Raw genomic sequence first — 10,737 nt, 5'->3', positions numbered from 1 at the left:
CAAGAATACTCCTTTCCCCACTTACTCTTAGGTGATTACTATGCTACCTATGTCTCTAAGAAATGTGAGAGAAACAGAAGAAAACCTCCACAGACTCCCAAAACCACATACCCTCCTACCAGTCACTGTACCCACACCCTCAGCCTTCCTGCCTAGTCCCTATGAAAACTCCCCGTGAGTCCCTGGAGCCAAACCCTCTCACATACTCAAGCACATCCCTGTAGCAACTTTTTCTCCTCCTCTCCCGCATGGTCAGTTTTCACCCAATCATTCACAGAGTTGGATCATCAACACAAACCTCCCATAGCCACCCACCCACACCAGCAATCTGTTAAATGATTAGTTAGGTGGGCTCCGTCATTTCACACCAAGCTCTGACAATAGCCTCAAGGTCCTATACAACCTGATCTATAGTTACTTCACTTCTGCCTCTCCAACAACTCTGTCTTCTTTGATCTTTGCTGTCAAACATGCCTGGCATACTCCTGTCCTCTGGCCTTTGTAATGGCTCTTCCCTATGCCTTGAACTTGCTGCCTCTAGATATCCACGTGGCTTACTCCCTCACCAGCTTCACATCTTTGCTCATGTTATCTTCTCAGTGGAGGCTACCCTGTCTCCCCTATACAAAATTGTAACCCACTACCAGCCTCTCACATCCCCCAACCCTGCCTCTGGAACCCTTACCGTGCTCTGCTATTTTCTTAGCACACAGAACTTTTAAAATATTAATATATTTTCTTATAGTTATGGTGTTTTATTTGCTTCCCATCCCCCTCCCCTCGCTAGACTGTACATGCCACAAAGACAAGGATTTGTATTCTGTTCACTGACATATCCCAAACACCTGGAATAATGCCTGACACATAGTAGGCATTCAGTCCATACTGAATGAATGTCATACTTTAAATTTCACAAAAACTTCATGTGTTAGGTTTTATATTATCTTTATTTTATATATGAAGAAACTGACTAAGTTTTCAAAATAGGCCCATGGTCAAGTCACAAGAAAGGGAGACAGCCAGGAGCCCAGTCTTCCTGATTCCACAGTCTACTTGCTAAATGACCAGGCCATGTGGCCTCCCTATATTGTGCTTGCCTGAAGGTTTGGAATAAACATGTTGAACTGCATCTACCATCAATAAGCCATCAAATGCCACAGAATTTTATTGTGTCCTCTTGGGGTACATGACAGCTTGGTAGTTTTGATCTAACATCAAATGCTTCTCAATTTACTTCCTGACCCCATAAGACAACAGGTCTGAAAGCTCATCTATTCCAGGCCAAAGAGGTTGGTTTCACTCATATATCCATTTTTTTTCTTTTTTTTTTTTTTGAGACAGAGTCTTACTCTGTTGCCCAGGCTGGAGTACAGGGGCACAACCTCAGCTCCCTGCAACCTCTGCCTCAGTCTCCCCAGTAGCTTGGATTACAGCAGCGCACCATCACACCTGGCTAATTTTTGCTAATTTTTGTATTTTTAGTAGAGACAGATTTTCACCATGTTGGCCAGGCTTGTCTCAAACTCTTGACCTCAAGTGATCCATCCCCTCTCGGCCTCCTGAAGTGCTAGCCAGGCTGGTCTCGAACTCCTGACCTCAAGTGATCCGCCTTGAGGTCACTTGGCCCCCCCAAAGTGCTGGGATTACAGGGGTGAGCCTCTGCGCCTGGCCATTTATCCACTGATGCGTTCATTTATTGAACACCAACATGCTGAGGGTATTGATGGTTGATTTGGATGTAGCCAGTAAATCAAATTTCTCTTCTTGAAACTACCATGAAGGAAAAAATGCCCACATCATTTTTGGAACTAAATCTACAGATGAAAAATCATCTTTTCTCTAACTGCATCAGAACTACTCCCCGCAGCTGAGGAAGAGCCTCCTATCCCAGCCCCTGTGCTAGGGCCTCCATTCCAGTGGAAGTAAATGTGAGCTACATGACTGATAGCTTGCTAGTTCTGAATAGCTTTGTGCTGGAATTTGGAAGGAATGTGTATAGTGCTCAATATGAAGCTCAGTTTGGCTTCAGGGACCATTTTAATTAAATTAATTATCTCTAAAAGAAACACTTAGAGCTGTTTAAGCCTAAACAATAGGTGCTTGTTCTCATTTCTAATAGGAGTCACATTGTTCAGAGAGTTCTCTCGGCGAGCTGAGTACAATGTTACCACCAGCTATTTAAGGAAGGCCTTCCCCTTCTTGCCCCATGGCTTCTCTCTCACACACAGGAGAGAGGCTTTCAGAGAAGCGGGATGGAGTGCCTGGAATATTAATGTACCAAATCTACAAATGCACTCCACTGCTTTCTTTTTTGTTTTTTGATTTTTTGTTTTGTTTTGTTTTACAGCCAGAGGTGTTTTGTTTTATTTTATTTTATTAACACCTATGATGCCATAAATTCATAGGGAATAGGTTCCAACAGCTCAGGCTCCTTCCCACTGGCTTTCACAAAGTGTGCTTCGCTGGGTGGAGCAGGTTGGTGCTTCACTTGAACCCAGGTACCTTCCTCTTTGGCTTCTTTCTTTTTCTGATCATTTTCCTTCATGCGTTTCAGGAAGCTATCTTGGCTCTTAGAGTACTTAATGTGCTCAATATGCACATTAATTCACTCGGCAAGAATCTTACCCTTGTTTGTTTACAACAATGCCAACAGCATGCTGGGAAACATTGTACCAGTTTTGCCATGGTAACACTTGTGGGGCATTCCTTTTTGAACAGTACCCATTCCGTTGATGTCTACAGTATCACCTTTCTTATAGACTCGCATATTCGTGGCCAAAGGAACAAGTCTATGTTTTCTAAAAGGCCTAGAGAATGTGTATCGGTGCCTCTCCTCTTTCCCTTTGTGTTCATCATTGTGGCAAATTACTGGAAGGTGGCAGTTTTGGCCGAAAGGAAGAACTGCTTCCTTAACTTTCCTAACTCATATATGTCTTGTGTTTGTTTCTGTTGTGGATTCTTAGTCACATGGCCTTGCTCTGTATGGTCTGCATTTCCAGGAAGAGGGTCCCAGCCTAAGTGGCCCTTGTTCCCGTGAAGAAATAGGCAGTGTCACTTTTACTTTGTGTTCTCCTTTCCTCCACCATTTCCTCCTAGTGTGTCCTTGTTTTCAGAAACTCTAGACTGATTTTTAAAAATAATATTGTATACTCCGCCTCACTGCAAGAAGATTCAATCTGGCTTCTTCGTTCCATTCTTTTTTTTTTTTTTTTTGAGACATAGTTCGCTCTTTCACCCAGGCTAGAGTGAGGTGGCGCGATCTTGGCTCACTGCAACCTCCGCCCCACAAGTTCAAGCGATTCTCCTGCCTCAGCCTCCCCAGTAGCTGGGATTATAGGTGCCCACTACTACGCCTGGCTAATTTTTGTATTTTTAATAGAGACGAGGTTTCTCCATGTTGGCCAGGCTGGTCTCGAACTCCTGAGCTCAGGTGATCCACCTGCCTCAGCCTCCCAAAGTGCTGGGATTACAGGCATGAGCCACCGCTTCTGGCCTCTTCGTTCCATTCTATCTGTTCTTTTTATCATTGCAGTACAAGAAGTAAAATGATATCTCCCTCTCATCTTCTGCTCCTCACAGTCAGGCATGCCCCCACAACGTTGTCATCACTAGGAAAAGTGTAGGAGGGCTCTCTTCACCCTCGACATTCACTTTGCAGAGCTGTGTGTTATTTTTAAGGATGCATCATGGCTTTGTGGGAAAGCCTTAGTGAGTGTGTGTGTGTGTGTGTGTGTATGTAATTTCAGTCAAAGGTAAGAGTGTTTAAAGTTTTTCTGTGTTGTGCTAAGCCCTTCTCCCTGAGTCTTCTCTCTTAGATACAGTGTGATTCATCTAATTCCAGTGACTCCTTAGCAGAGTTGTAAAAGGCCATGCCGAATACAGGTGTTGGTCTCTGTTCTTTGGTGTCTCTCGCAGTAAGTGAAGAGTGGACAAGGCACGCAGAAGAGAGCTCTAAAGGCAGTCAATCAATACTGCAGACTGACTGACAATGGCAGTATTAAGTGCCATAGTGGTATGGTTTACTGCAACGAGTGCAAAATAAGGACCAGAATTGGCCAAATTAGCTTTACATAATAACACTAGGCAATTGGTATTGGAAGAGATGGCTAAAGCCCAGGCCACAAGCTAAGCAGGTCCCTTCCAGCTTTGACTACAGTTTTTTTTTTTTTTTTTTTTTTTTCTGTGAGACAGGGCCTCTCTCTGTCTTCCCGGCTGGAGTGCAGTGGCGTGATCCCGACTCACTGCAGCCTTGACTTCCTGGGCTCAAGCAATCCTCCCACTTCAGCATCCAAGTAGCTGGGACTACAAGCATGCCACCATGTCTGGCTAAGTTTTGTATCTTCTGTAGAGACAGGGTTTTGCCATGTTTTCCAGGCTGGTGTTGAACTCCTGAGCTCAACTGATTTGCCTGCCTCAGCCTCCCAAAGTGCTGAGATTATAGGTGTGAGTCACTGTGCCCGGCCTTCCCCTTTAACTATCTATAATTATTTAGCAAGTAGGACTTGATCTGCAGCATAGTGGTAATTCCACTACTCTTTAACTAAAGTGAGGACTAACAATGACACTCAGAATTATTTTTAATTTACTTTTGGTATGTATATTCTAATTCATTAATAATGAGCAAATGACTGAAAAAAAGAAGAAAAACATGTAATCTTCCATCGTTATTTGGAAAAAAGCAATTTTGTTGTAACTAAAATTTCATGACTTATTAATTTGGAGACAAGGTCTCACTTTGTCACCGAGGCTGGAGTGCATGGAGTGCAGTGGTGTGATCATGGCTCACTGCAGCTTCAAACTCTTGGGGTCAAGCAATCCTCCCACTTCAGTCTCTAAAGTAACTAGAACTACAGGTATGCACCATCATGCCAGGCTAATTTTTTAAGCTATTTTTTGTACAGACAGGGTCTTCCTGTGTTGTCCAGGCTGGTCTCAAACTCCTGGCCTCAAATGATCCTCCCACCTCAGCCTTCCAAAGTGCTGGAATTATACCCGCCTCATGACTAATTGTCAATGTCTGTTTTTTTTCCTCTCTTTCTCTAGAATGACCCAACCTTTTGACAAAAACATTGTTTTGAATGCATAGTCAAATTCCAAATCATATCAACATCATTTGTGTATGGATAACAATCAAGTGGGTAGGCCAAATCCAATAACCAATTTTTAAAGTTTTTCTAATATGCCTTGGTACCATGTATTTTGTATCCTAACAATATTGACCTCTACAGGTATGGAAGCAGAGATCTAGTAAAAATTAATGGCAAAAGTCAGTGCATTAACAGATTGCAGCAACCCTTAATCATGAACTGCTAAACTTTAGACCATGAGCTAAGATCATCTTAGTGTACAGAAGGGTTTCCATATTTGAAAACAAATTTGGAAAACGGGGGAAAAGAGGTAAACAAGGGTATTAATTATATTCTGCTTTCCATGTTCTAATGCTTAGTAAATTTACTTGGCACACACACATTCTTACATTAGGAAATACATTTGAGTTAAGTGAGTCTAAGTTTCATTGTTTCACTCACTGAAAAAAAAATCTATCTTATACAATTTGGAGAAAGGAAAAGGTTATTCTGTAGTTGGAAAGGCAAGTATTATACTCTTAGGCTACCCTCTTGACTCTGCTTTGGACAAACACAATAAAGGCTAAAAATGTTTATGCTGCTTTTCTTCCCTGTGTTTTCCTTATAGGACAGTCTGTATTGGTCTAAAATCATGACCTGTCAGAGATTTACATATTTTTAAAGTAGACTGGAGCCTCAGTCTCATCTCTCTTCATCATGATAGTGTATTACCTTTTATCAGCCACATCAGGGAAGTATATTTGTTCATTTAAATCAAGGGTCAAACCAAATACTCATGTGTGTGGGAGGAGTTCTTTTTATAACATGACAATATCTCTATCTTTTGTTTTGGCCTGTATTGATAATTTAATGATGAACTTCCTCCCTGATGTTTATTCAAAGACATTATTATCCTTCTTTTCATTCTAATGGATTTGGGGGCTATTATTTTTTAGCAGTGGCTGGTATAAGTGAAAGCAGTGACAAAGCTTCTCAAGGGAAGGAATAAGGCAGTGAAGCCATGGACACACAGAGCCATGGGAGAAACAAGGCCATGGGAGAAACACGACTTTCCTCAGGTTAAAGTTGTGGGGTTAAAACCATTTTATATTAAAACAAGTATGATTATAAAATGTACTTATTGAACAAACACTTATGGTGCATTTATCATGTGTCAGGCAATATTCTTGATTCTGCAAATATAGTGGTGAAAGTTAAGGTGGCCAGGCAGGGTACCCAGTTTCATGGAGCTGGTATTCTAATAGAGAATGACAAAAATATGAGTAAGAAATTCTGACAGTGAAAAGTGTAATGAAGAAAATACATGATGTGACAGTGACAGGGTAGAGGAGCTAATTCAGATTGGCAGGTTGGGAAAGGTTTCACTGAAGAAGAGACATTTGAGCTGAGACCTGAAATCCTAAGAGTAAGGGGTCATTCTAGGCAGAGACAACAATGAATAAACAACCCCATGGGAAAACTAACTTTGCCTTTTTGAGTAGCTAAAAAAAGACAAAGCAGTCAGACTGGAGTGGATGGGACACTGACGATAAGAAATGATGTCAAAAGGCAGGCAATGGCAAGACTGTGTAGAATGCTGGGAGAACAGCTAAAGAGGCTATTACAATTCAGGTAAGAACTGGTAGAAGATAATGGAAACTTAGAAAAAAGGAAAAGCAATGGATATGGAGGAAAAATTAATGTACTGTAGGTGTACTTTTGAAGTAGGTTATGGGATTATGGGAAATGGAGGAGAAATGACAGTTCCTGGGTTTTTGTCTGAGTGAAATATATGAGTGAAAGAAGGACCATGTAGTAAGATGAGGAAGAATGAAAAAAAGAACCATTTTCACAGGGAGAAAGTAGAGAGTACTGTTTTAGTCATTTTAAATATGAAACACCTTTTTATTATTCAAGTAGCGAAGGGTCAAGTGGGCTTTTAGGTATCTAAATTTATAGCTCAGTGGAAAGGTCAGAACTGGCAATATAAATTTGCACATAAGATAGTATGTAAACCATGCAATTAGATGAGATCAGTAGAAAAAGAGAAAAATCTTAGGCCTGAGCCTGGAGCACACCAACACCTAAGGCTTAAGAGGAAGACCTAGAGCCAATGGATAGAACAAGAAGCAAGAAACCGGGAGAGCATGCTGTTAGAGAAGCCAAGAAAAGACAGTGCATGAAGAGAACTTAATGGCCAGCTGCATAAATGCTGCAGGAGTTAAGAGAGTGATGACTTATTTGGCAAAGTGGAGGTGTTCGTAATCTTGACAAGAGCAGTTTGAGGGAATGGTGGGATACAAAATCTAGTTAGGGTCCATAGAGGTAAGCTGGAAATGTGAGGAAATTTTTGAGCAGGCTTCTGTGAAGGTGTGAGAGAAGTGGCAAAAGAAGATGAGAGGTCAAGGGAGGGTGTTGTTTTGTTTACAAATGGGAGGCAGAAGAAAATGTTTATATGCTGATGGAATGGTCCAGTAGTCACAGGTTGGTGTTGGAAAGTTGAAGAGGGAAGTTATGACACAGTAATTTTGGAGAGTAAGAGAACAAACATGTTTGTGAAGCACAGTAAGATCTTTGGGTAGTACCTATTTGAAATTTGCGGTAATGGATTTAAAATGAAATTAGTCAGCATTGGGTTTAGATTTTTCTCCAGCCCCATTCAGCTGTTAGGTATAAGCACAGAGTAAAGAGATGGAGCAATGCTTAAAACAAGTTAGGACCTGCAGGTAGGAGACTATGACAGAGAGTAGATGAAGTTGATACGATTACAAAAAAGCAACTGCTAATGATAGGCTATGATAAATCCCCAAGACATGTGTTTATTAAATGTCTGATGAATGACACAGACTGGAATCAGACTTTACCCCTTCCTAGAAAGGGTAAGTTGCTGAACTTAAGTCAATGCTTCCTTTATAGAATTTCTGAGAGGATCTGATTATAATTTTTGTATAGTGCCTAAAATAGGACCTGGCATTGAACAGTCACTCAATACATGTTAGTTTTCAACTCCACTTCCCAAGTACAATTTCTCTTCCTCATTCAGTTACTCAACAATCATTTCTTCAAAACAGTCTGTGCCAGACACATACTAGGTGCTAAGATATAATAGCAAGGCTGATAAGAACTTGCTCTCATGGTATAGCAGGGGAAACAGACATTTTACAAATAATTAAACTTAATAAATATTTACGTTCAGTTGTGATAAACACTGTGAAGACTGACCACTATATTTATATAAAAGGGATATGTTTAAAATAGATTTTTAAAACTTTTAAACTTTTGTAAAAATTTTCAAAGAGAATCTGATGTTAGAAGTTTAATATTCTGATCTATCTGTTTTGAACATGAAAAATACAAACTCAAAGTAAACATCTACAACATAAGGCAAATCTATCCATATAGAAAAGGAATAAGAAGGTACTGACTAATAAAGTTGAAACAACACTGTCATATTAATCTCAAAAATGGACCAAACTTGCCTTTATGTTAGGGTCAGAATGCATGTGAGAGTTGGGCTCAATTCCTTTAGAATTATTCCTTAGGATATATTTCTTAAGCTTTAACTTTATGCCAGGCATTGTGCTAAGTGATAGAAAGAGAAAAGCAACCCTTGGCATCCAGGAGTTGGCTTGTTATTACCAGCTAGGCCTTGGTGTTCTCCTGTTGAACATAAACTATCTCACAGAAGACCATCAGTCAAGGTTACTCTGTGACCATGATGAAACAGAAAAGACCGCTTCATATCTTGTGTAATAAGATAAAAACAAAGTAACAATGCAAAGCACAAAATACTAAACATCCCCTTCTAGCATCTCATATGAGTGACTGCTGCTTCTTTAGAAATTACAGCTTTAACTTAGCTTCACGTCTCCCACCTCCTAAATGAGATCTATTCAGACCAATCATAAAATTACCCCGCTTCCTGAGATAATCGAAATCCAGTGCAAACTCTTGCTTGAATCCTTCCCAAATCACTAAACACAAGCCCAAATTCTAAAACGCCTTTCCAGCACTCAGAATTCCCTACAATGTATTCTCTAGCTTCAACAAACAAAAAACCCAACTTTGTTCAACTCCTTGTGTGTTCCTAGTGGTCTCTGCGTTGAGTGGCATTACCAGTGGAATATATGCATTATATTGTGTAATCCTCACAAGTATTTCTTGAAACAGGTACTATTAACAAATCCATTTTACAAATAAGGAAATGGAGGCACAGAGCTGTTAAGTAACATTTCCAAAGTCACACAGCTGGAGAGGGGCAGAACCAGAATTAGATTCCAGTCTGACCCCAATGGGATTCCCTGATAATGTTCCAGAGAATTATTTAGAATTGTTAGTAGGCTACTCTTTCAGTTTAACAAAGGGCAAAACAGTCTTTCTATACCTCTATTCCTTCCATCTTACCTACTCTTTGGTCTCATTGCTAAACAGTGAGTTCTTTATTTAAGGAATTTTTACTTGCTAGCTTTACAGGTTAAAACAAATTAACATCAGAGCTTGCTAATTCTGGCTTATTTCAGGGTCAGAATGAGTTTCATCAATGACAGATTTGATCAGGTCCACTCACATTCTCAAAACCTTTCAATAGCTTCAGGCTAGAGTTAAAAAAATGTCAGCATGATACACTTGTCCGTTCTCCCTTTTCCGACCTTATCTCTTGATGCTTCTGCACAATTCATTAAACAGGTATTTTGTACCAGACCACCTCCCCATATTTTCCAATCATACAGAAACCCTCAGTACTTTTTTTAACACAGCCTTTGCATATGTTAAGCTTCAACCAATGCAACTGATGACCTTTCCACCCCATATTGCTCCTTTGTTGTTCCACCCTATCACTTACTTTATTATTAGCACTTTTCATACCATGTTACATGCTTATTACTCCAGCCTCAACTCTTCAGAAACCAAAAGGCATTATTCTCTTTGCCATCCTTTGCACTTAGCATGATGCCCGAGGTTGGGCCAAGCTTAGACCTTAAACCATTTCTTCACCAAATTCAAATGTCTCCAATTTCTTTAGTAATTGGTATGGTTTGGGTCTGTGTTCCCCCACAAATCTCATGTTGAGCTGTAATCCCCAATGTTAGAAGAGGGGCTTTGTAGGAGATGAATGCATCATGGGGGCAGATTTTTCCCTTGCTATTCTTGTAATAGTGAGTTCTCACAAGATCTGGTTGTTTATAAAAGTGTGTAGTACCTCCCCCTTCATTATCTCTTCCTCCTGCTCTAGCCATGTAGGAAGTGCCTGCTTCCCCTTCACCTTCTGGCATGATTATAAGTTTCCTGCGGCCTTCCCAAAAGCCAAGCAGAAGCTGTCATGCTTCCTGTACAGCCTGTGGAACTATGAGTCAATTAAACCTCTTTTCTTTATGAATTACCCAGTCTCAGGTACTTCTTAAAGCAGTACAAGAACAGAGTAACACAGTAACACATTTCTAGTTTCGTTACTGCACTCAAAAAATCTAAGTTTAATAAATTGTGCATTAGTCATAATGGCAGACAATTGGTTTTCAGATTATTTTCCAAAAATTTATTGTGGATCAGAAGATAACTGGATTTTTGGGGTGTGTGCTTCTCAACCAGCAATGTAAGTTCAATAGATCTTTAGGTTATAGCAGTGTCAACTCTTGAAGTCAACTATGATTTCTTTCTTTTTTTTTTTTTTTGA

General features: G+C 40.2%; 1 pseudogene; it reads right to left on the bottom strand.

Moving 5' to 3' along the window:
• Positions 1-2,344: 2,344 nt before the first annotated feature.
• Positions 2,345-4,272, bottom strand: LOC117085615 (annotated as a pseudogene).
• Between the last annotated feature and the right edge of the window lie 6,465 nt (positions 4,273-10,737).

Source organism: Trachypithecus francoisi, unplaced genomic scaffold (genome assembly GCF_009764315.1).
Source record: "Trachypithecus francoisi isolate TF-2019V2 unplaced genomic scaffold, Tfra_2.0 Lachesis_group1, whole genome shotgun sequence".
In the NCBI taxonomy this organism is placed as follows: Eukaryota; Metazoa; Chordata; class Mammalia; order Primates; family Cercopithecidae; genus Trachypithecus; species Trachypithecus francoisi.
The sequence above is the reverse complement of the archived record's forward strand: the minus strand, read 5'-3'. Positions and strand labels throughout refer to the sequence as shown.